The sequence below is a fragment of the Drosophila tropicalis genome, unplaced genomic scaffold, assembly GCF_018151085.1.
Source record: "Drosophila tropicalis isolate 14030-0801.00 unplaced genomic scaffold, ASM1815108v1 contig_979, whole genome shotgun sequence".
NCBI lineage: Eukaryota > Metazoa > Arthropoda > Insecta > Diptera > Drosophilidae > Drosophila > Drosophila tropicalis.
The window spans coordinates 452,337-480,108 of record NW_027173482.1 but is presented as its reverse complement, the minus strand read 5'-3'; the positions used below and the strand labels follow the sequence as shown (position 1 = coordinate 480,108).

The following is a 27,772-nucleotide window of genomic DNA, read 5'->3' as shown; positions in this document are numbered from 1 at the left end:
TCATTGTGTCTGACCTGTTATTCGGACTCCTTGCTGTACACGTCGGGTCTAGAGTTAACAATCCAAACTTCTTGATAGTGACACCTTGTATATTATCTTCATAGGTCACTGCGAGTTCAATTGGTCTGGTGGTGACAAAAATCTGATTTTTGTGATACATGTCGTACCACACGAATCACCTGTTTGTGTATTGTATCTGACAAGTTGATGATTTTGAATTTTCGGATAGCTGGAGCTCACAGTTGCTATTAGTCGTAAACGTCGTTTGTTTATCAAAACATATATATTGCTCATTGTTGAGCTGATGGCATTGTTTCAAATCTGCTCTTGAGAGCCCAATGTATTGATTCTCTTCTTTGTTGACAACAATAATGGGAATTTTAATGTTCCCATGTTACAATCCCATGAGTTCCAATTGCTGGAATAGGTGTCAGGTTATACAGTTGGACTGCCTGCGTTGCCACTAATGGAAACGTGACTTTAAATATCACATGGTTGTTTGCGATTGTGCCTTCATTAAGCCGTATAGTTCCAAGACGTCGCTATCTACAACTGGCAAATCCAAACCAAACGGAAGATGTCTCTTAAGTTGGTTCAGATGTTCCCGAAGCTGGCCTGGTGATAGTAGTAACGGGCTTATTTTGCTATGAAATTTCGGTTTGAATTCGATGCAAATTCCCTGCAGTCACTGTCATCTGAGTAGTTAGCGTGATATCCCATTGCAATGCTTTTACCGCATTGTCCTGGACCTTGGTTATGTCGTTTACTTATTGTTCCATTAGTTTCATCTGATTTTCAATTGTGGCTTCGTCTCGCTTAATGATATTTATCATTGAGTCAATTGACAGATGTCTGGTTTTGCAGCAAATGCAATAAGTAGTCTTCATTTGATTAAACCTTTCGCATCGTGCCTGACATCTCTATTGGATACTTGCACACCAAATAAGCCGTTCGCAATGTTCCCAATTATATCTAATGGTGATCGTCGTTGGCGTTCTATGTTAAGGAGATCGTTTCCTGTCCGTAGCTCTGAGTTGACATGCTCGAAGTGTCTCTGCATTGCGGTGCAAGCCTCTGGAACCTTCATTAACACGCATATATCTCCAACCTTTACTACTCCGTCTGAAAATGTTTTCAGGTCGGCCCAATATGTTTCGAGATCGTAATATGCCACAATAGTCTTGTCAGACATTGCCATCCTTCCTGTGCCAATACTTTCATAGTATATGCCTGGTTTGGGGTTGAATTGAGTTACGTTAGTCCTTTGAGTAATGCTTTAGGAAGTGACAACGTCACTAGGCAGATCGTTATAGCTATCGTTATAGCGTCGATAGCCCGTTTGTAGGTGCCCTGGCTGTTTTAACGTATAACGTATGAATATAATTTAACAATTCGTCCAATCGTCCACTGCAAGATTCGCACATTATCCTCCTTTAGAATTACCATCATGCCTTTTTTGACGTTGTTATATGGTTTCTTCCATTTGGATGTATTTTGCAATTACTGTAGGTAGAGACCATTGTGTCCAGAATGTATGCTTAAGTCGTTGCACTCGCTCTCCTTGCTCTGGAATCGTTGCGTTACTGGCTCTGCATCTGGTTTGGCTACTAATGCTTTTACGATTAATAGATGGCCTGGGGTTAAAGCTGTCAAATCGTTGGGGTCGTCTGAGTTTGAGGTTAACGGACGAGTTCAGCACTGCTTCAACATTGACAAAGATGGTAGACAGTTGTTCAAACGTTAAGTTTGCTGTCGATACGTTTTTCAACAGTAAATGTTTAGCGGACTTTACCGCAGCTTCCCATAATGGGAATGGAATGGTCCACAATATTCTACTCCTGCGTTGAGAAAGGGTCTATTCTGAGATACCAGGTGCTCAGGTAAGTCACCCATGACTTGTTTAAAGAACTGAGGCCGGTACTTGGTGCATGCTACGCAGCCCTGGATCCTTAACCTTAATATAGTGGTACTGTTGCCGAGCTATCCCGCGTAGTGCCTCATGTTTCCGTTTATACTGGTGCTTGTTGTAGCCGAGTTGCTACTCGTTTGATTGAATGTTCGTCCAGAATTAGTAGCAATGTTGCCACCGTGCTTTTGTGATCCAGCGGTTGATCAGGTCGTTTCTTTAAGTGTCGTAATTCATATGCAAATCCTGTTTCTTGAATTTGCTTGATGATTATTCTTCGTGCTTGGTCCAACTCTTCCAACTCTAACTGAGTTGTTGGATTCCTATTCTGCTTGTGACAAAAGCGTAGCACATACGCCACTATTCGCAGTAGCTGGTAAAATGAATTTCTGTGATTTCCCGTATATATCCGTTCACTCTTGTTGTTTGTAGTGTCAGCCACCATGCTGAATACCTTGGTTTTCTTCTCAGCGGTGTCGTTGTGGTCTATGCAAAAATGGTGGTCCATACAACCGTAATGTATGTGTGCTAGGCTGGGCTGTTGATATGCCTCGAGACAGAACATCAGCTGCATTGAGCGCTGATGACACATGACGCCATTGCCTTGGATGTGATACTGCATGTATTTTGATCAATGGATCAACCGGTCAACCACAAACTGTCGAACTCTATCCGTGAGTTCAGCTCCAAGCACAGCTGCACAGAGTTCCAGCCGGGGTAGTGTCTGCTTTTCAAGGGGAGATACTCTCGACTTTGCGCACAACAATCTGACCGAAATTTGGCCATTTTTATAGGTTGATCGGACATAAACTGCCGCACCATACGCCTTTTCTGATGCATTAACGAATGTCGGTAGTTCCTTTTTAGTGGGGACCTTGCCATCAAAAATATGCCTTGGAATTTTCATGTGGTTTAATACCTGTACATCCTCTCTGTAGGCTTCCAATTGCTTCTCCAAATACGGCGGCAGGTCCACAATCCATCTCAATTCGTTCGTTGGCAACATGTTGAAGAAGCATTTTCTATCTTAGCACTACCAGTGCGAACAGGCCTAGAGGATCGTCTTGTTATTCCATTTGTATGCATTGGAGCCTTTCCACTTAATTGATCTTCTTTGGGTGCCCATATGATTCCCAATGTTTTGACACTTGTTTGTTCCAGTGTGTCACCGAGATTAGAATTTGACTGCTATTTGAACACCATTTTCGTAAATTGAAACCCTTATGTCTTAAGACTTCTAGAGACAATCATCAACATAAAAGTCATTTTTTAATGCCAATGCTCCAGAAAACAATTTTTCCATGTTTTTCAGAGCCAAATATTCCAGAGTCTTTGTCGCTAAATATGGTGCTGATGTGGTTCCATAAGTCACCGTTTTTAAACGATAAAACTTCAGTTTTTCACTTGGATCCTCTCTCCACACAATCATCTGATAGAATTGATCGGCAGGGTTTCCAAACTTGACGATACATTTTTTCAATATCTGCCGTGAACACATATTTGTGTGTCCTGAACCGCAGAAGAATTGAGAAGAGTTGACTCTGTACAACTGGTCCAGGATACAAAATGTCGTTCAGTGATTTTCCTGATGACGTTTTGCATGATGCATCAAATACAACCCTTAGCTTGAAGGTGGTACTTTCTGGTTTTAGTACACAACGATGCGGTATAAAGTAATGGTTCTTGAGAATTTGTTCTACCATTATCTGCTTCATATGTCCAAGCTGTTCATATTGACATAAATTTTACATACTCTTTTTTTATGTCTGGGTTCATTCGCCTCTCTAACGACATGAATCTTCTTATGGCTACTTCCCGAGATTCTCCAAGAGATGACGCCTCTTCAGCAAATGGAAGCTTTACAATTAGTCGATTGTCCGCCGCCGTGTGTAGGTTATCAAGGAAGAATTTTTCACAATACTCTTCCTCCGGACTCCTGTACCTTTTTATTGGCTCTAGTGTGTCTAGCTGCCAGAATCGTTCTAGTGATTCCTCTGGATTCGTCATGCCTACCATACATGTGATTGAGGCTGACGTCGACATATTAATTCTGCCAGCAATAATCCATCCAAACTCTGAGTTTTGTAACGTTGGGCGGTTTCGATTGCCCCGTCTTCTTTCTGGTAGCAGTACAGCATAGTGATCATCAGCTCCCAACAGCATATCAATTTTTCCTGGTTTATCAAATGTTGGGTCCGCTAATTGAATGTTCTCTGGTAATGTGACTTTCTACGTTATTTGTTCTGTGGGTTGGTCACCTATTATGTGTGGCAATACAAATGCCTCAACTAGCATCGCGAACTTGTTGTATCTTGACCTTACAACCAAGCTTACACGCGCCTTGCTTATCTGTGGTTGACCACCCACTCCATTTATGTGCACATGAGTCTCGCTAATTTTTAACGAAAACTTCTTTACCAGTTTCTCTGAAACGAGATTTACTTGTGAGCCGCTATCCAGGAGTGCTCGAAATTCACCTTTCCTTTCATTGATCCCTTTTACCAATACCTTGGCCGTTGCCAACAGGGTGTATTTTCGGCCAATTCCATATGCAGAAGCTGCAGACGCAGATGTAGCACTTTGATTGTCTGTTTATAAATGTAACATTGTGTTATGTTTTTTATCGCACTTAAACCATCCCCTCCAGGAGCAATTTTTTGCCATATGGTCCGGCTTGAAGCAATTGACACACAATTTGTGTCTCTGCACCCAATTAAGCCGCTCTGCTGCGGATTTGACTTTGAACTTTTCACATTGGAAGAGTTTGTGCTTTGCTCTTTCGCAGAAAGCACACAAGGTACTGTTTGTCCCAGATGCTGTTGCGCATGTCTTTCTTGGATTTGGTTTTTCAATGCTGCGATTTTCGTTTCTTGGTTTCCCAATCGCCTCTAATGTTAGGAAACGCTGTTCCAAGAAGGATAGGAAGTCCTTTACTTCCTGCAGATCCCTTGTGTTGGAAAGAGATTGCTCATATAGTGCGTGGTTGAATCTATCCAATTTTCTTGTCATATGAAACATTATGACAGCATCTGACGATTCCATATTGACGCCTACATTTTTTAAGGCTTGCAATGATTCAAAAATGTTATCATGCAAATTCTTTATCGAAGCTGCGTCATTTCCCACATTTGGGTGATCAAGCAGCTTTGCCAGTATGGCTGTTACTAGAACTCGTTTGTTATTAAAACGTTCCTGCAACACTGACCAAGCAGTGTTGTAATTGGCTTCTGTGAATTCCAGGTGCCGTATCAACCTCTCTGCTTCTCCAGACAGGTTTGACCACATTTTCTCTATCGTGGATACATTTGACTCATGAACCACCTTTTTATAGATGTCATAAATTGTTGCCATTTCTAATAATTACCATCAAATTTTGTAATGGGAATTTTGGGTAGTTGCAATGATTGTATCGATTGCAATACAGGCGGTTATTGTATCAATACATTATCTGCTGGTGCCACACAGAATTTCAGCATTGTATTTTCTGCGGCCACAAACTTATTTATATTATATCCGGCTTCGGCTGGATTTTCAGCTAGCCGATGCAACTCATACTGGATTTCTTCAATATGCATCCATAATTTGTCGACTACCGATTTGTAAGTCATTTTTTCTTCGGGCACAATTTGGCTTAATGTCCTGGACAATGAATCCAACAGAGCACTTTGCTTGCGAACCAGTGGTTTAATCACGGCTCGCTCTTCCTCTCGTTGGCGAGCTTGTCTCTCTAGTTTTATTTTTGCCAAATGGTCCTTCCAATCTTCCACTATATTAGATACAACCGCCTTCATTTTGCTGAAATAGTCCGTTACAAAGTAGTCATCTTCAGTTGGCACGTTATTTAATTTGTCCATCAACTCCTGATGACTTTTCTCGAAGTTCTCCCACATGTATTCCAGGAGCTCAAGTTTCTCCTCGAAATAAGATGGCTTCGTTTTCCTGGCGAAAGAATCATTTTTGGTATTCCGAATGAAGGCCTGGATTGCCTCTCTTCGTTCTGTCTGCTGTTTATAAAACTCCTCCATGTTGTTTTGTTTTTTTTTTTTTTTTTTTTTTTTTTATTCTTATGTAATTGCTTATCTGTACTAGTACTTGACCCGATGGGAGTTTATTTATTTTGTCAAAGACAGGGAACGCTCCGACTCGTTCCTAAAATTGGTCAAGTGTAACACAAATAAGAATAAGAAATAAATCGAAGTAGCCTTTTGATTAGTGTTTTAACAATAGTTTATTTTTATTTTCAATATACCTATTCTTTTACGCTCATAAATGCCACGACAGTGACCAATTTTTGAGTTTCTTTTCTTTATTTCAAAAATTGCTGACCAATGCTAACTATGTACTTGTGTGTACTATCTGTGTTACTGACCGAGTTAACTAGGTCAGTTATTGCTGACGCCAGGGAATGCAACAGAGTTTATGAGTTGATCAAACTTTATTTTATATAAAAATAACTTTTTATGACTTGGTCGCCTCGTTGACTCAAATCGTTGTTAAATGTTTTTTGACAAAGTGATCGCCTAGTTGATCATCTTTTATTCAATGGGTATGCACTGCTACCCCGTTGCGGAAAATCAACTCCTAGTTTTCCAATAAATTGTTTTATTCGCCAAGGTGGCTACGCAATGATTGCCAAGTTAATCAATTGCGATGTTTTTCGTCGGGACCCCAGATTGATGTGAAATGTTTATCAATTTGTGCCCCCGCTTAGGATTGTTCTGTGTCCAACGCGTGCAAAGAAAGTAGTCGCCTAGTTGACCAGTTTCCTTGTTGTTGAGAGATTGGTCGCCTGGGTTGACCAATTATTCTCGCTTGATGACGGTTTCACCAAGTCTTTTTCCTTTTATAACTTGGAGCCGCCAATGTCGGGGTCACCAAAATGTTCAATGAAAGACGTTAGTATTTCTTGAAGGTATTAAATGTTTATTTATTTATATATATATATAGGCACTAGCACATAAACCAGTGACTAAAGGTTGTCGCAACCAACACATAAATTGGGTGGACCTCGGAGTGAGATTACAAAGGTAGAGATGGGGGCCAAAGACACAGCGATGCACACCCGATGTAGCTACAATTGGTATCTGATCATACTAAGAATAATGCATTTCTTTTATAGTACAAAAAAACGAGCTCACCAGTGCATAGTTCGACATAGTGTTAGGTCAGCAAAATACGTTTTTATTGATAATCGCAAACCATAGCAGCTTAATTAACTAGGTCTTTATTGTTTACTGATCTACTTATGACTGATGAGCCATCGATATCTATAATGGGGTTACATACTTAATTGACATACATTTCCATTTGTTCTATATTATAATTGTCTTAATGTTAGCTTATTTTATATAATCTAAACACCAACACTCTACTTAAGCAGCAATCGCTCCCTCGTTTGGAATTATGTGACGCACTTCTGCTAAGTCGGCAGATTGCATCAATCAAGTTAGCTTGGAAGGATCTAGAAAGCACCGTATATGCTTGGTGTGATTCGACAATTGTGTTGGCATGGCTGAACCATTTGCCAGCTAGTTTGAAGACGTTTATTGGCAATCGTACTGCCGAAATATTGGAAGTAATACCAAGGAACTCGAGGCGCCATGTTAATACCAAGCAAAACCCCACAGACTGCGCTTCTAGAGGAATGCTGGCTGACGACATACTCCCGTTTACTCTCTGATGGAAGGGTCCCGACTGGCTGGCTAAGACACATCTTAATTTAGGTAACGAAAATGATAGACAAATCTCTAACTTAATTTCAGATGACGAGTATCGAAAAGAGGCGAAAAGGCGACCAGGAACCTATGTTTGCAGCGAATGGCATAAATAACGAAAATCGCTACGAAATGAAGGAGGATACCAAAAGGCTCGAAGCTGTGTACCCTGACGCCGATATTAGATGACATTGGGCTTCTACGTGTAGGAGGTCGCCTCAATAATTCAGAGTTATCATATTCAGCCAAGCATCCGCTCATCTTGCCGAGGAAGCATCGCATATCTCACCTGATTTTGGAACACGAGCATTAACATAATCTACACCCAAGAGTTTCAGCCTTCTTTGTCTTCATTCGTCAACGTTTCTGGATAATGGGAGCCAGAAATCTGATTCGTAAAGTTACTCACAACTGTCTAAAGTGCTTCAGACAGCGAGCACATACCAGCAACCAACTAATGGCCGACCCCCGTCAGTGAGAGTTCGGCAAGCAATTTCGTTCGAAAATACAGGCTGTGATTATGCTGGCCCAATCATGATGAAGACATATAAAGGAAGGAACGCTCAAAAGAAAAAAGGATACATATGTCTCTTCGTATGCATGGCAACCTCAGCTTTACACTTGGAGCTGGCAACAACCTTAGCACTGATACCTTTTAGGCTGCTCTTAGACGTTTTTATTTCAAGGCGAGGCAAATGTGTGACGATGTTCGGCGACAATGGACGAAATTTCGTGGGCGCCAAAAGAACTCTTAACGAAATGAAATAATTAGTTCAATCCCAGCTGCACAATAACAGGATAGCAGAGACGTTATCGATCGAAGGCATCAACTGAATGTTACTTCCGCCACATGCGCCTCACTGGGGAGGCAAATGGGAATCGGGTGTGCGCTCTGTGAAGCTTCATTTACACCGAGTAATCGGCCACGACGTTCTTACATTCGAACAAATGCATACGTTGTTAACACAGGTGAAAGCTGTGATCAACTCAAGGCCTCTTTGTGCCACTTCCGATACAGACGTTGGATATCTTTCGCCCGCTCACATGCTGATCGGTCGTCCTTATACCACAGTGCCAGAATGGAAAAAAAAAATGCACTTCATAAACACAAAAATGATCGGGAAATACCATGTAACCCTTGGAACAGGTCAGGTATGTACATACAAGTATACAAAAGTGTGTAGGTCGCTATGGAAGAGCGGGAAACCTCACACTTTTACAAGTTTGTAATGGAATATAATGTGAATGAGATTTTTAATAAGAAATGTTGTACTTATCAGGAATTCCGCCGATGCAAGCTGGAATAGCGGAAGGATATCCGGCCCGAAGGACCAATGTTCGTGGAGGGGCGGAAGGATCCAAATAAATACAAGTAGTTGGCGGGTGCCAATTTCTTCTGGGTATGGTGAGCGAGTGGTGAATTAAAAACGCGCGAAAACTTCGGTTAAATAAACTTATGCTTTATTAAATATTCACAGAGAGCCCGACACACACGAAAATGGTTCGGGTTGAAAAAATTGACAAATCGTAAATGCAAAAGAACGGGTGTTCGGGTGAAAAGCTCGATTCAGAAAAATTATGGCGATTTACAGGAGAACCCTTCGTCACCCTCCTCAGTATGACCGAATTCGGTTTTGGGAAAAACCCTACCCCTCACTCTCTGCTGTTCACCCGGTGGCGTAAACACCTGGAGCTGTTAGACTCAATCCATAAATATCACACCGACTTACTAGTGCCTGGGTTTCCTGCCTCTCTTATGGCTATAATCATGGCAACCGTCTTTAACACCTCTTCATGTATTTTATCTCTGTAATTGTGATGATGGAATGTCTCTTTCTGGAGCAATTTGTTATGATCCATCGATTACTTATCTCTTTTACTGCTTCTAAAAATCCGTAATTTTTGTTAATTTTTGCACAATTGTTCTTAATTTGTTTTTATTTTTTTAACAATTTTTTTAAAATTTGTCAATGCCAATCGAAAATTTTTCATTACTTTTCATTTTCAATGCTTAAAAAAAATTTGAACTAAACATTTTTTTTTTCAATGACAATGAAATTGATTATCATTAGCATTGATTTTTTTCAATGCCAATGAAAAAATTTTCATTAAAATAGTTTTTTTTCAATGCCAATAGAAATCAATTTCATAAGAATTACTTTTTTTCATGCCACTAAAAAAACTTTCATTAGCATTGATTTTTTTTCAATGCTAATGAAAAAATAATAATAATGCATAAAGGCACAACTCTGGTATTAAGCAATATCAATTCGGCGACTTTCAAACACAGTTTTTGAAAACTACGGGGTGATGGAAGTCAATTGATACTCTTATTTGTTGATGTAATTAAAATGGGTTTATATATATTTTGTTAAAATTTTAATATGCAAAGAAAAAAATGCTTCCATCTAAAATTATAATGAATTTGAATATGATTGCATAAGCATTATAATTTATTTTCCTAGGGAAATGGGTACGTGAATTGAATTGCGTTCGGTTTTAAATGGGAATCTTTACAAATCTTTACTAAGATTCATGGTTGTGAGGGTAAGAAACTGACAAGGTCCATTTACATCTTTGACCTCAGTAACTACTAGCTTATGAGCAAAAGAATACCTCATTATTCCTTCTGTTTTTATACCCTTGCAAAAAGGGTATATTAATTTTGGTCAGAAGTGTGCAACGCATAGAACGAAGCATCTCCGACCATACAAAGTATATATATTCTTGATCAGCACGACGAGACGAGTTCAAATAGCCATGTCCGTCCGTCCGTCCGTCTGGATCAACGAAAACTCCTCCTAGACCGTAAGAGCTGAGAGCACGTAGGCTTGTATATACTGCAGGGGTTGTACATATATCTCGGATCGGACCACTATATCATATAGCTCCCATACAAACCCCAAAGTCACGATAATATTAGAGAGTTTATTACGCCTATAAACTACTGTGCCAAATTTGATCAAGATCGGATGACTATATAATATAGCTCCCATAGGAACGATCGGTCAAAAACAGTGACTTTTGTAAATAACTTCGTTACTTTTAACACGATTGCTTTTAAATTAAACATTTGTTAGTTTAGTATATCGGTTAATGACTGTGCCAAGTTTGATCAAGATCGGGTGACTATATCATATAGCTCCCATAGGAACGATCGGGCAAAAACAGTGACTTTTGTAAATAACTTCGTTACTTTTACCGCGATTGCTTTTAAATTAAACATTTCTTAATTTAATATATCTGTTAATGACTGTCGAATTTGATAAAGATCGGGTGACTATATCATATAGCTCCCATAGAAACGATCGGTGGAAAACAGTGACTTTGATCAATATCTTCGTTATTTCCTATGATTGTAGGCCATTCTTTCGCAAACATAAGCCTTTTTAGATAAAACGTTCTTCCACATTGATTTCTAATGGGTAAGAAAAGAGTTACCAAAAAAGTTGCAAGGGTATACAAACTTTGACGCGGTCGAAGTTAGCCCCGACCCTCTGGGGCCGTTTCCTGTCCTGTTTTGCACAGTCTGCACCTTTTTCGATTTTGTTATATCTTATGTCCTTAGGTTTTTCTACAAAGTTATGTTGTTTTAGATGTTGGAGTGGGTAAAATTGATAAAGCGGGGGAAGATGGTGCTGGAGATGAATCGCGCGAGTCAATATTGAGCACAAGTTGTGCTGGACGACCCCTTTTTCGAGATTGAATTTGCATACTAGATTGAAGAAGTTCATTTGCAATATCCAGTTGAAATTGTATTAAAGGCATGTGAATAGGGATCCCGGAGGAGAAGAATAACCAAATCTTCATTCGTTGAATTCAAAATATGAACTGATTTTATTAACAAAAGTATGGAGTTTGTATAGGGAATCTTAGGCCCTATGAGATAACAATTGTTCTTAAAATATCTTATTCTAATGAGACTCAAATCCCACGTTATCGGGGGTTGAAAATTATTATTATCTTGGGCACGGCTTCGGCCACATGACCTCCTTCCGTTGTGATATTTTGGGTTAGTTTAGAATTACAAGTGTTTTTCTACAATGTGCGTGGCTGATTGTAATTCTAGTCATATGCTAGATTACTTGTTTGTGACAAAAGTACAGTTGTATTATGTTTTCTTTAGTGCATCTGATTTGGTGAAGCCGCTTCAGATGAACACGATGTTTATTCTTAAACATTCTGCAAAGGGCCGCCAAATGTGACGTTTTGGATTTTATTTTTATTGAGTTGTCTTAAACAAATTATTATTATTAATATTATTATTAGTAAGATAACTGTTGTTAAAGAAGCATGACGAGCTACATTAGAGAAGTTAACCCTGTCAAATCAATGTTATCCTTCATATAAACTGACTTCCTATTATTTTGTATGATTTTCCAAATTGGTTTACTAATATCGCCCGATGCCTAACAATTTTTGTTTCGGGATATCTACCCACTCCTGATATGTATTACTGTGCTGACTTCTAGCCTTTTTATATGGTGGAGACTTTAAAGACCAACTACTTTTACCTCTCGGCTTAAACCAATGTGGCCTTTGCTGGTATTTGAATTTTAAGTGGTTATTCGGATTAAATGTTGTCCCTTTTTGTAATAGAGCCTCGGACAATTTTAATAGCGGACGTTGACGATACTATGCGCAGTACGTTCAAGTGGCCCCTACGACACCAGGACATAGCCTGTTACGCGCGAGCCCAAGCAGATAACTGCCCACCTCCCACCCGACCGACCGAGGGGTGCAGCCGTATAACGCACGGCACGAATCGCGTGGACAAATACACAATAGAAAAAACAGACAAACAAATAATACTATAGCTATCTATTAACTAAATGGGATAGGATAGATGTTTTAAGCATATTAATAGAAAACTCTGAGCTGATTACAGGGAATAGAAGGTTGTAATCAGAGCAGAGGACCCTAAAAGGTTCATGCATAGCATAGTTAGAAGAACAACGACTAAGGGATAAAGGTATCAAAGGATGTCTACTCCGTCTACATGGTACCGACAGATTCACCTGAGCTAATAACTCAGGCGAGTCGATATCACCAATTAGGAGCTTGTGCATAAAAATGACACCAAGCATAATTCTACGGTTAGTTAGGGACGGAAGGTTAATCAAGAGAAGTCTACTAGAATATGAAGGCAAATTGACATTGCGATCCCAGCTTAAGCCACGAAGAGCAAATAGCAAAAACTGCTTTTGAACGGATTCAAGTCTAATCTGGTGCGACTCATATTGAGGTGACCAAATGCAAGATCCATACTCTAAAATAGGACGGACAAGCGAAGTAAAAAGAACTTTAGTTGTATAGGGGTCATCAAATTCTTTTGACCATCTTTTAATGAAACCCAGGACACTCATGGCCTTTGCGACCGTGGTGGAAATGTGGGTGTTAAAATTTAACTTATGGTCCATAAGTACGCCCAAATCATTTATATTATTTAAACGTTCTAAAGGGCTATTGTTTAGAAAATAAGTGACCAGTTGGGGAGAGTTACGGAAAAATGTCATTACCTTACATTTGGTAGTGTTAAGATTTAGTAGATTAAACTGGCACCAGGATTGAAAGTTTTTAAGATCAGCTTGTAGCCGACTAAATGAATCTGTATCTTTATGAGTAAGACAAATCTTGACATCGTCAGCATACATAAGCACACGCGAATGAACAATGACTGATGGAAGATCGTTAATGAATAGTGTGAAGAGCAGAGGGCCAAGATGACTACCTTGAGGTACACCAGAAGTCACAGGAATGGAAGCGGAAAAAGAAGACTTAAAAAGTACCTTCTGTTTTCTATTTGTTAAATATTCACGAACCCAAGAAAGGAAAAGGGGTGGAAACCCAATGTCGCTCAGCTTAGAAAGTAATAGGGTATGATTAACGGAATCAAAGGCTTTGCTAAAGTCAGAATATATTACATCAGTTTGTTTACCATTTTTAAACCCCTTGATAATTACTGATGTAAATTCTAAAAGGTTAGTGGTTGTAGATCTACGTTTCACAAACCCATGTTGGGATGGCGAAATAATAGAGCTGCAAAAATGTTGCAATTGAGAAGTTATAATTTTCTCAAAAGCTTTCGGAATAGCGGACAATTTTGAGATACCCCTATAGTTAGAGGCTTCGGACTTTTTGCCATTTTTATGCAGAGGAATGATATACGACTCCTTCCAAATAGATGGAAAAGAGGAAGATTCGACAGACAATAGAAACAATTTTAAAATGGGTTTACATAATGCGTTTGCACAGAACCTGAGTACGCATCCAGGAAGACCATCTGGCCCCGGAGAATAAACAGGTTTAACTAATTTAAGTTCGCTAAGAATAGAACTTTCATCAATCACTGGATTGAAAATGCAATTAGCCTTTTTTAAATGATAAGGATACGGACTTGCTCGATATTCCGTTGAGGAATAAGTTGTTTCGAAAAAACTCGCAAACATATCGGCAATTGCCTGATCAGTGCTTGCTTTTTTATTTTGAAAAGACAAAAAAGATGGGTGCACAGAGGTCTTACGTTTAGAATTAACAAAGTTATAAAATTGTTTAGGGTCAGAAGAAAACTGAAGCTTACACCGCTGAGGATAATTCTTATAGCATTGTGTATTAAGCATCATGAATTTTGAACGAGCGACTGTATACAGAGCATAATCTGATGAACGACGTGTTTTTTGAAACTTCTTATAATATCGTGTCTTCACATTTTTCAAATTGGATAACTCACGAGAGAACCAGGGAGGTTTGTTAAGCCGCTCCAGCCTACCAAGAGGCACACAAATATCAAAGAGTGAATTCAGAGTATCATAGAAAAAACGAACAGCTGAGTTCATATCTCTACAATTGTACAGATAAGACCAATCGGTAGTAGCAATGTTTTCATTAAGGCAGGCAAAGTCAGTCTTACGAAAGCACCTAGTTAGAGGTAACTCATTTGAACCAAGTAATGGTGAAAGCAAGGGCAAATCAATTTTTAAATTTAATGTAGGATGAAATTTGTCTTCTGGAAGAACAAATGGTTCGATCCTAGAAACCTCACAATAAGAAGAATCCAATACAAAAATAAGATCTAACAATTTTGCATTAGAATTTAAGACGGGATTGACTTGGGATAAAGATAAGCCTAGAAGGCCATCAATAAAGTCATGTGACAAAGAGGGCAGCAACGTGGTAGATTCATCTGTTAGTGACCATGCTAAAGCGGGTAAATTAAAATCACCTACAACTATGAGCAAGTCTTGACTGGAAACTAAAGAGGAGACAAACTGAATTGCCTCTAAATGATTTAAATATACCACCATGTCTGACAATGGTGGAATATAGGAACAAGTAATGAAAGCATTAAAAGATTTAAAATTTACTTTAACACCGACAAACTCAATCTCCTGGGTACTAGAAAATTGAATCATTTCAGATGATAAAGCAGCATCAACAGCTATCAGAACGCCACCACCTATACGAGAAATCCGGTCACGTCTGAATATAGAAAAGTTTGTGGAAAAAACCGATGCAACAGCAATATCAGGTTTTAGCCACGTCTCTGTAAAAGCTAGAATGTTATGTTCAAAAGAAAGACTATCTACATAGAGATTAGAAAGTTTAGATTTCAGCCCTCTAACGTTCTGGTAACCCAGGTTAAGGGACGAAGCTAGTTTTTTGACACACCAGCAGATGCTGATGTGGCAGGAATGGTATTAGTTGTTGTTGTTGGCAAGCGAATCGGTTTCCGATTTTTCTTTTTCACAGTATATTCCTTAACTAGTATATGTTTTGGCCAAAAATCTTCTCGACATATAGTGTCGAAGATATTGGCAGAAACACTAATTTTAAAGGACGAAATGTCCCGAGAGTAAGAAAATTTAAACTTCTCCACCGCAATATTCGAGACGTTAACTTTCTTCCGAATATAGGCTATTACATCATCAGATGTGACAACAGGGTCTAGCCTAGAAACAAATATATGTTTCTTTGGTGGTATGCCAACGAGAGGCCGCGGTCCCGAAGCGTCAGCCGCAGCAGTAACGTTGGACAAGTCACCCACTGCAGCAGTCAACTTGTTTACGGGGAACTCGATACTTTTAGAACTAACGGCAATTTCCATTGGAATGGGTAATTGCCCAGACACATCGGACACTACAATAGGCATCGTTTTTAAGAGATCATTCCCAGGTGATACCGGTAATTCCTTACTAATAGCATTCACAACCGGGCTCTTAAACGAAATCAATTGCTGTACATTAGGAGTGGACGGTGCATGAGACCGGTCGGGGACGATAAGAGACGCTGGCGGGTCTACAGATGCAGAAACACCCCAAGGACTGGTCCTTTTACGTTTCGGAGACTCATTCATAAGCGATAAACTTCTGAACTGAGTCTCAACCGCAGTAAACTCCGCTTGGAGTTTATTAAAACCTGCCCTTAAAGTGTCAAAACTATCTCTAGTCCGCCTCATGAAAGAGCGCATCTCATTCTCGACCTCTCGGCAAGCATCACATCCATATTTTAAGCCACCACCTTTAGCAATAGACTCCTTGATTCCGCCTGTGTAACCTGCACACTTAACGTGAACCGCATTGTCACACAACCAACACAGAATATAATCATGGGAGTCAACCGCATTAGTGGCAACTATGCAATTATTTTTTGAGCAGACAACCATTTTATCAAAAAGTTTAATTTAATTAAAAAAAGGAAATACAAAAAATAAAAAATAAAAATTCTAAGGGTTAAAATTCTGTGTATAAGAATATACTGACCAGTTCTGACACAAGGGTTAATGTGCAGAGTAAGCCTTCACAACTAGAGAATAAAAAGAGATGAAAGCACAAAAACAAAAACACGTATCACAAAGTCGCGGGTAGGCAAAAGACGAGAGCGCAAATCAATCAAGAATAGGAAAGAGCGGGAGAGCGCGTCAAATTGAACACATGCAACAACAATTTGTACGCAAGAGCGCGAGAGTTAGTTAAAACGGTAAAGACACAAACGCAAAAGAGATAAGCAAAACAACAACACCGCTAATGCAAGTATTGTTGTAAGTTTTGATTTTATTTAAATTTAAACAAAAGCGACAGCAAGAATTCGCGAAATGAAAATAAAATTCGGATGTTGAAATTATTATTAATTAAACCGATAATGAATTTAAGAAATTTGTAAAAGTATTTAATCGCGAGAAAAAAATAAAAATTGATTGTTACCTGATTTTATTTTGACACTATCTTAGATAATCATTATTTAATTTAACCATTGCCATCTGAGTGTTCTCATTTTGTACTGGCTCTGGGATATATACTTTTTCTCCCCAGATTTTACTTTACCTCCGAACTGAGGTCCACCTCTAAGGTGAGGTCCTGCCGGGGCCCGAAAGGTTATTTCTTGTTTTGTTTTGAGTTTGTTTGGACTTGTGTTGTATTTATTTTCACATTTACCTTTTTTCTTCTCCCAACGCTTTTTAAAATCTGTAACATCTATGTATAGTGGGTGAAACTACAGATTTATTTATTTTTGATTTGGTGCATCCCAAAACGATCCAACCAAATTTAGTATTTTGACCTAGTAGGCGATTTATCTTTCTAACTCCCCCTTTTAAGATTTGGGTACATACGTCTACCCATACCGGGTTTATTAAAAGTGGGGTCAGCAAGTACGTAGGATTGCCATTTTGACATATCCACATATGCTATTTTTAACGGAAGAGCTTTTATTAACTTTGGCAAAACAATTGCCTCAACCTTAAGAAGTTTATTCCGTGGATTTCGCGTCTTCACATCTATTTTTACTTTATATTTTGATTTTTTGGCCTTTATTAAGGACACGCCACTTATTTCTGTATATTGTTTAATTTTACGTAACTTTAATATTTGAGCGGCTTCTTCAGATAATATAGTACTCTGACAACCACTATCAATCAAAGCTTTTAATGTTTGAAACCCTCCATTTATTTTCTTAATTTGTATTAGGGCTGTGGCCAACAATTTTCGTTGTGCCGTTACACAGGTATTAACGCTCTCCTGATTTTCTTCATAATGGAGTAACGTATGGTGTCCTCTGCTCCAAAATGAGCAGACCATTTCATTATTGCATCTCTTGTTGCTTAAATGCTTCAAGCATCGTGTGCACAATTCTACTTTTTTTGCTATTTCCAGCCTTTCTATAGGTGTTAGCGCTTTAAACTTATAGCACTGAAGTGCGTTATGCCAGGGGCCTTTGCATATCGGACAACTATCATTGAAACCTGCAACCGAAGTTTTTTGTAAAGGTTTTTTCTCTTCCTTTCTCACGGCACTTAGCGAGCAATATCTTTGCTCCAAGAATTCCATGACATCCGATAGCAATTGTATCTGCCTTGTTTTTTTCTGTCAAATTTCCGAAGTATGTGTTGAGCGAGTATTACGTCAACTTCATCGGACAAATTTGCTTTAATTTTAATTAAGTGTATTGACTCATTAATTATGTCAATTACTCCTTTTACACTCTTTGCGGATTCATTGTTGATCATCGGTAAATCAACGATCCGATTTAACTGCTCGGAAAATACCCTCCGATTATTTTCATACCGCTTGGTTAACAGTTCCCAAGTGGCACCATAATTGTCAGCTGAACCTGACAATAGATGAGCTACCATGCTCCTTGCTTCTCCCTTTAACGAGGATTTTAAGTAATTAAATTTAAGAGTAAGACTTAAATCTTCTCTTTTTTCAATTAATTCCTTAAATAACTCCACAAACAAGTCCCATTCTCTAGCCTCTCCAGCAAATGTGGGTACCTGAATCTTTGGCAACACCGGTAATTCGCCCCTCACGGTAACATTCTCACTCTTACAATTTTCTTTATTGTTCAATTTCATTTCTAGCATTGACAATGAATTTCGGACATCAAATTGTAAATCATCCATAATATTCTTTAATTTTGCATCACTTGTTAATACTTGACATGCCTGTACTTTCTCCCACAAATAGTTAATTTTATTAATATATAATGTCCATGTCCCATTGCCTGTTGACTTCAACTCTACTACCTCCAAATATTCCTGGAGCTGTCGGACTCTATCCATAAATATCTCCTGGTTAACCTTAGCGTTTTCATTACTGGAGGTCGCATTCCCGCGCGACTCTCCTATGCTATCATCAACTATCTCTGACATGTTTGCCTCCGCTTCAACGCACACCGACTTACTAGTGCCTGGTTTTTCTGACTCTCCTGTGGCTATAATTTTGGCAACTATCGTTAACGCTTCTTCATGTATTTTATTTCTGAAATAATCATGATCGAAATTTGGAGCAGTCTCAATAAATTTTTTGTTATTAGGTATCCATTGATTCCTTATCTCTTTTACTTCCTCTACAAATTTGCTAGTTATGCTTCTAGGATCTAGTGCTTCCAACTGCCTTAATCTGGTATGTAACCCTGCCTGCTTCTCTAACACTTATGCAGCCTTATTAGTGAACATTTTAACTTATGCGTATATTTGGATATCGAAACAATTATATAATGATAATAATAAAATATGTAGGTTGATGTAAGTAAGTACTTAAGTATAACTATTTTAATTTATATCTTATCTGATGATCCTGTTCGCTGCTGCTTGTCCGCTATTGGGTAGAGTTCGCCGTTTTATTACTGTGTCGTCGCTCAGCTGCTGTTGTCCAGGGCCTATGGTCTCAGGCGGTACCGGTGTCGGACATCGCACCAGATTTCCTTATTCTGGCACTGCACGTTCTTCAGCCTCTTCTTTGCAACTATCTTGTTGCTCTGCTGCTGTTGGTAGTTGCCGACTTGCAACTACATATATGTAGTATATATACATACATAAACACTAGTTAACCTTTTTTTTCGATATTAGGCTTCGAACGAACTTTATATAGTTCTTTTTTTTACCTCCGCCGAAATTATTGCAGTTGCTCGATTAGCCAAACTGCTCTTTTAATTAGACGCACGCACTTTTTTTCTTATTAATCAATATTTTGCTTTTATATTATACTCTCTCTCTTACCACTGGTGGGGAAAACTACAGAGTTCTTTCTTTTGCTACCTTTAGCTGATCTTATCATAAGAATTCAGACTTTAAGAAGCTGATTCATTCTCTGAGTGTCTTACCACTGGTGGGGGAAAACTACAGAGTTCCTTTTTCTCGAAGGACCAAAATTAATAGGGATTCCGGAGGAGAAGAATAACCAAATCTTCATTCGTTGAATTCAAAATATGAACTGATTTTATTAACAAAAGTATGGAGTTTATATAGGGAATCTTAGGCTCTAGGAGATAACAATTGTTCTTAAAATATCTTATTCTAATGAGACTCAAATCCCACGTTATCGGGAGTTGAAAATTATTATTATCTTGGGCACGGCTTCGGCCACATGACCTCCTGCCGTTGTGATATTTTAAGTTAGTTTAGAATTACAAGTGTTTTTCTACAATGTGTGTGGCTGATTGTAATTCTAGTCATATGCTAGATTACTTGTTTGTGACAAAAGTACAGTTGTATTATCGACCTTCTTTCGCAAGTTCCTTTTCAGTCTTAAGCACACAATTCTTAATTCTTTGGGAGAATCGTTCCGGCTGCGAGGATACCTTTTTATTTTAAAGCAATCATAAGACTTACGGAAGTGAACCAGTTATCAAAGAAGAGTTTAAAGTTTTGATCTTGGGGCAGATTTGATGCCAAATGAAGAACTGATGATAATCCAAGCCCAAAAGAATCACAAGTTCCTTCGCCAATATAAAGGCAGAAATCATATATAAGACCAGATACTCCAGCTCTTGAAAACATTTTATAGCCCCACTTGTGTGGTTTTTTAGGAAGATATTGTTTCAAGCTATGTTGACCTTTAAATGAAATCATTTGTTCGTCAATGCTTTGATACTCCTCTTGTTACAATTTGTTGCAAACTGTTTTTATTTTTGAAAGAAGCGGTCGTACTTTATATAACTTGTCGTCATCTGAACCATTTGGGGGTTCTTTTAGATTGTCATTCAGATGAAAATTTGCTTTAATTTTTTCAAATCTGATTCGACTCATCGAATCGGCAACGGCTGACAGTCTAAATTTTGATGACCAAGCCATGCGCCAAACAGGTATTGATTGGTTCCTTTGTTTCCCCAGATTTTTCGAATCCTTTCCAATAGCTTATTGGTTCAATTAGAGTTGTAGTATTCTTTTTCCATCTCAGAGTATCTTGATTTACTATTTCGATAATTTGCTGCACCGTTTCAGTACTGGTTTTGTTCTTACTACATTCCTATTGACCTATATTCAACAGTGTGCCTTCGAGACTTTCACCTTTGGTAATAGCATCTTGTAAAGATTCTTCAATAAAATCTTCCAAAGTCTTTTGAGTTTCGGTATCCTCTTCATTTTCTTCATTATTTTCGTCATCGTCAGAATCATCCCAATTAAATTGGCAAATTTTTTCAATTTCCAACTGTTTTTTAAATTTCCAACAGCCTTTGGGTCGCATGTCTAGCAGATCAGAAACATTTTCAAATTTTGTACACCATCCGGGACCAATGTTGCCTATAGGCAACATTGTCTTTAGAAAATTCCAAAGACAAAACTCAACAATTTTGATAACCAAATTAATTCGTAATCTGTAAACTTACCTGATTTGTACACAATAGTTCACTTTTGAAGTTTATAGCGGACGTTGACGATACTATACGCAGTACGTTCAAGTGGCCCCTACGACACCAGGACATAGCCTGTTACGCGCGAGCCCAAGCAGATAACTGCCCACCTCCCACCCGACCGACCGAGGGGTGCAGCCGTATAACGCACGGCACGAATCGCGTGGACAAATACACAATAGAAAAAACAGACAAACAAATAATACTATAGCTATCTATTAACTAAATGGGATAGGATAGATGTTTTAAGCATATTAATAGAAAACTCTGAGCCGATTACAGGGAATAGAAGGTTGTAATCAGAGCAGAGGACCCTAAAAGGTTCATGCAAGTCATAGTTAGAAGAACAACGACTAAGGGATAAAGGTATCAAAGGATGTCTACTCCGTCTACATGGTACCGACAGATTCACCTGAGCTAATAACTCAGGCGAGTCGATATCACCAATTAGGAGCTTGTGCATAAAAATGACACCAAGCATAATTCTACGGTTAGTTAGGGACGATAGGTTAATCAAGAGAAGTCTACTAGAATACGAAGGGAAATTGACATTGCGATCCCAGCTTAAGCCACGAAGAGCAAATAGCAAGAACTGCTTTTGAACGGATTCAAGTCTAATCTGGTGCGACTCATATTGAGGTGACCAAATGCAAGATCCATACTCTAAAATAGGACGGACAAGCGAAGTAAAAAGAACTTTAGTTGTATAGGGGTCATCAAATTCTTTTGACCATCTTTTAATCAAACCCAGGACACTCATGGCCTTTGCGACCGTGGTGGTCGCAAAGGTACGCGCAATTTAATTAAATAAAGCACTTTTTCTTCGAACTCAGCACCATGTGTTCACTTCACAACAACTAAGAACACATTATTTTAAACGAAATTTGTAAAATGCAGATCTACTCATAGAAGATCAGTTGATTAGATGAAAAAAAACATAACGGGAAAAAAAGCTTCGCAACGTGAATTTTGGAACATAAAGTCAATGTTGCCTATAGGCAGCAGTGGACCTGAAAGGGTTTAGTTACGTCAAGTGGTTATCTTTTCACCAGACTACCTTAGAAGTATGTAGTTCTACCCTAGGTGATATAAAGTGTTGGGTCCAAGTACAACAGGAAACATGAGCTTTCAAATTTTGTCGTCGATGTTCTTAGATTATATTACGGTTTAACTTACGCGGGTAAACGAACCTACACGGTTTAATCCTGATTTCCTGATTCCCGAAGCTGGAGTTTCTGTTAGGAATATCCAGCCGCAAAGTTAAAACAGGAAAATAATGTTAACAAGAATTTCAATACTCTCTTCAGTACAAGTGCTAAATCCGAATTGCTCGTTTAGTTTTCATGTCCTCGATAATTTGGCACTTGTTTAGTGAAGGCAAGTTGCCGTTGCTCGTTGCCTGTGTTGTATAAATGTCTGAATGACCGATTCCGGAATGCAATGCCAAACCAAAGTTTATTTATCGATTGATCGATATCCCATTATAACTCATTTGTCGTTTCGATATCAGAAGAGTACCGCGTAAAGTCGTAACGTTTAATAATTTCGAAGTGGGAATCAGTTTCGTATATCCTTGGCGTGAAATGTTCCGCCTTCTCTACCTTGAATATTTTTTAACAAATAAAAGCAGTCTCCGAGTTTCTTTTTGATTCGACATTTTATGAATATGTTCTTGGCGTGAAATGTTCCGCCTTCTCTACCTTGAATATTTTTAAACAAATAAAAGCAGTCTCCGATTTTCTTTTTGATTCGACATTTTATGAACTTAGGGCTAATTTAGCATTCAAGTTCTGAGAGAATTTCCTCAACGTAAAGTTTTTGCGAAAAACTTCTTAGCCATCTTTAAAAGAAACAGGCTTACTGCGTGTTACTGCTATGTTTCGATCATATGCTTTCTTAATGTTGTCTCTTATATCCTAGCGCAAATGTTTACCTGGTCAGTCTGATGCGTTGGTATGAGCTCTTCTAACAAGTTTAATTCTTTCAATAGCTTATAATCTGAGCCATGAGTAATCATGTCCAATCCCATCAAAGCTTTTTAGGGTGAACAACCTAAAGATTGATGCAACGATAGATATACTCGTTTAATGTCGATCCAAAGGCGTTTAATCCTGATTTTTTAAATACGAACGGATCGCGGTTAACTGGGAACGATTAACGCGTTCGGTTTCGTTGCTTCGCGGGGAATTCGTTTATCAGGTACCCATAGTTTCCAAAAATGTTTTTCTTGATAAAAATCTGCGCTAGCATGTTCGGTATGGATGTATAAAAGCTTACCCACTATTTTGATATCGGGAAACTTGTCTTGATTTTCAGTGGTTTTCTGCTTAAGCTAAAGCTGTCGTCCAAAAATGTTTCGGAGTGCAGATCTATAATCGGTCCCATTTCTATAGTCTCTATTGAAAAGGAAGGCAATCTTGATAACGCGTCAGGAATGAAATGTTCTTTTCCTTTCCTATACGACATCACAGACTTAAATTGATGCAATCGAAAAATAAATAAATAGAGCTAATCTTCCAGACACAAACTAGAGACAATAAACTAGAGTGATCCGTAACTAATACCAACCGCAAACTCCAAGGAATCCTCCGGTTTGTTTCAAATTCCTATGACCTCATCCATTAGACGACTCACGGTAGATGTGGCATTGCAATGGCCGAATTGCATGACTTTGAATTGATATAACGGTTAAGAGAGGTTAAGATGCTTCTGTTAATTCGATTTGGCAGTATGCATCCTTTAAATCGATTTTGGAAATCAAGTTTGGCTTGAAAAATTATTATTAATGCTTGGCAGAGGATAAGTATCCTTAATTGTGACTGCATTTAACTAAGCACGAGTCGTCTAAGCACAGTCGCACTTTAATAGGCTTTATCACCGTTTGTATAGGAGAACTCCAGGCGCTTACAGATATTTTAATAACTCCTAGTTGAATCATACGATCGATTTCGGTGTATACTAATTTTTCAAGCGCCGCGTAAAAACGTTGTTCATCAGATCTGTCTTCGTCAATTTCAATATGATGTTTTATTAAAGCCGTACGTCCGAGATGATAACTTGCATTGGGAAAGATTTGTTTGACGGCTTCAAGCTGTCTTACTTATAAGTGATTGAGAGAATATCTTTTCTTTCCAATCTAAGGTAACGTACCATCACCTCTAACATACCTTGACCTTTAGTTTTTACTGTTTGTTTTAAGTCCAACCCTATACAGCTTATGCTAAAATGAAACTTCTGCATAGCTCCTATTATAATTGTCGTTTCTAAAAATTGTTTCGTCAACAAGTTTCCTTGTTTGTCTTACTTGATCGTAATATTTCCTTAGTCTTAACGTGCGTTTGGGCAAGGGTTGGTCGGATCTAAAAATTCTGTCTTTAGCTATAAGATTATGTTGTAAACGTTTAGGATATGACAAAAATCCAAGTGGAAACATTCACCCTGTTGGTACTTAGTTTATGCTTTTCCGAGTTGGTTGTAGCTTTTGCGGAAGCATTTTTTTTGTGCATCTGTACTAATCTGCGAATATGAACTATTGATGCGATAGATTGATATATTGTGTGGACGTTGACGCGTACATGGCGAAGTACGTACAAGTGGCCCATACGACACCAGGACATTGTCTGTTTCGCGCAAGCCCAAGCAGAGAGCTACCCACCTCCCGCCCGAGGAAGAGAGGCTTCTGATCTGATTACGGGATACAGAAGATTGTAATCAGAACATAGGACTCGAAATGGTTCATGGTTCATGCAGGGAATAGTAAGAAATACAGTGTTTCAAGGATAGAGGAATAAAATTTCTAGTAGGTCTACGGGGTACCGATAGGTTTAACTTTTTCAAAAGCTCAGAAGAGTCTATTTCACCTATTAAAGTTTGTGAATAAAAATAGCACCAAGCATTACTCTACGATTAATTAAAGAAGGAAGATTGACTAAAAAAAGCCTACTGTAGTATGATGGGAAATTAACATTGGGATCCCAATTTAGACCGCGAAGAGCAAAAAGTAGAAATTGCTTTTGCACAGAATCAATTTTACTTTGTTGCGTCACATATCGAGGATACCATATGCAAGACCGTACTCTAAGATAGGGCGGACTAATGATGTATACGGAATTTTGGTTGTGGACGGATCGTCAAACTCTTTTGACCATTGTTTCACAAACCCAAGAACATTCATAGCTTTACTTTACTAACTGTAGCAGAAATATGAGGATTAAAAGTTAATTTATGGTCCATAAGAACACCTAAGTCGTTAATAATATCTTACCGCTCTAAGGGAGTGTCGTTAAGATAATAAGTTGCTAAATAAGGAGTGCATCTATAAAAAGACACAACTTTACATTTAGAGCCGTTAAGGTTTAATATGTTGGTTTCACACCAACTCTGAAGATCATTAAGATCGGATTGCAGCAGGTAAGAAGACGATATGTCTTTAAAACTGAGGTAAATCTTAACATCATCCGCGTGAATATTCACACGAAAATGTGTCACTACCAATGGAAGATCATTTATAAAAAAAATGAATGGACCCTCCCGTACTCTACTTGGTCACTTGGATGGTCTTAGAAAATGAAGACTTAAAGAGGACCTTTTGTGAAAGATATTGAAAAATCCAATCAAGCAAAAGGCTGGGGATGTTAAGTGCGTTCAACTTATAAAAAAAGAGAGTATGATAAACAGAGTCAAAGGCCGCCTTGAATCCTTTGATCGAGTGAGATGTTAATTCTAATAGGTTAGCAGTTGTCGATCTACGTTTTTTAAGCTCATGTAGGGATGACGAAATAATTGAGCCAAAAAAATGCTGCAATTACGATGTTATTATTTTCTCAATTGCTTTGTGTATGGAAGACAATTTAGAAATACCCCTATAATTGGAGGCTGCGGACTTTTTTCACCTCTTAATGAAGAGGAATAAAATCTTATTCCTTTCAGAAAGACGGGATGGCGGAAGATGTGACAGACAGAGTAAGCAACTTAAGTATTGGCTTACATAGGGCCTTAACAAACAGCTTGGTATTTCGTCCGCATATACTGGTTTGACGGAACTAAGCACGCTTCAGCACCATATATTATTTGGCATCATGGATGCAGATGACGGAGTAGAGATGGAAGAGAACATGAGATGTTTGCTGACAGCTCCGCAAATTTTGAAACACCTAGAAGAAAGGCAGATATCAAAAGTAGACACCACGGCAAGACAACTATAAATAATCTTTGTCAAATTCGGCACTGTCATTAACAGATATATTAAATTAAGAAATGTTTAATTTAAAAGCAATCGCGTTAAAAGTAACGAAGTTATTTACAAATCACTGTTTTTGACCGATCGTTCCTATGGGAGCTATATTATATAGTCATCCGATCTCAAATTTGGCACAGTAGTTTATAGGCGTAATAAACTCTCTAATATTAAGTTTTACGATAATAGCACAGAAAATAACGAAGTTATTGAGAAAAGTCACTGTTCGTGACTTTGGGGTTTGTATGGGAGCTATATGATATAGTGGTCCGATCCGAGATATATATACAACCCCTGCAGTATATACAAGCCTACGTGCTCTTAGCTCTTACGGTCTAGGAGGAGTTTGCGTTGATCCAAACGGACGGACGGACGGACATGGCTATTTGAACTCGTCTCGTCGTGCTGATCAAGAATATATATACTTTGTATGGTCGGAGATGCTTCGTTCTATGCGTTGCACACTTCTGACCAAAATTAATATACCCTATTTGCAAGGGGATAAAAATTCAGACAGGAGTTAAAAATCTTTTAATAGACATTAACCGTGGTAGGTTGAAACCTAACATATTAAAACCAAGCCAGATGACGTTGGAAATAACAAAAATAAAGGACAAGTTGTCCGAAACATTAGTATTACCAGGTAAAGGGACAGGAACTGAGTCAAAAGATATATTTACTCAGTTCACGGCAAGGGGTATTTTTATTGACAGAAAACTAATTATAGATTCAAAAATACCAAAATACTTTTTGGTAGACATCGGTCGTTTCTATATAAAGTTATTTCAGTGCCTGTACGATTAAACAATAATCAAATGGTAATTGTCCATATAGATGGCCAGTACTTAATATATTATTTTGAAGTAGACTCTTATCATTTAATGTCCGATTCAGCCTTGGGAAAATTGCGGAACTGGCATTCGCATTGGAGAACATATGAAGGAAGTTGGCCATGGAGTAGTGCCAATGTCAATGTCTGTGAGCTGACATCTCTTAAACAAAATACCAAAGCTAACTGCATATAATTAAATATTCGATTTTCTCGATAAGGAAAAAAAAGATATTTTTCGTGAGTTAAGTAACGTACTTTATTATTTGAAAGGAAACTTAGAACTGATTACAAAAATGTCTTATGGTTATATTTATAGCTAAATTTGGGAGCCCTTTGGTGGCGTGGTTGATACTTCGACGATTTGATTGGTCCGACTTTAAATGCTGAGTTAGCGTTCTCACGCCTTTGGTTGTTAGGGGGACAATTATTATTTCAAGTGTTCAATTGTTTATGTT

At 38.4% G+C, this 27,772-nt stretch overlaps 1 long non-coding RNA gene across 1 annotated transcript; it reads left to right on the top strand.

Moving 5' to 3' along the window:
- Window positions 1-8,622: 8,622 nt before the first annotated feature.
- LOC137586305 (uncharacterized) lies at window positions 8,623-9,101 on the top strand. The gene is made up of 2 exons (XR_011033756.1): window positions 8,623-8,772; window positions 8,901-9,101. It is a non-coding gene; the product is annotated as an uncharacterized lncRNA (long non-coding RNA).
- Window positions 9,102-27,772: the final 18,671 nt, after the last annotated feature.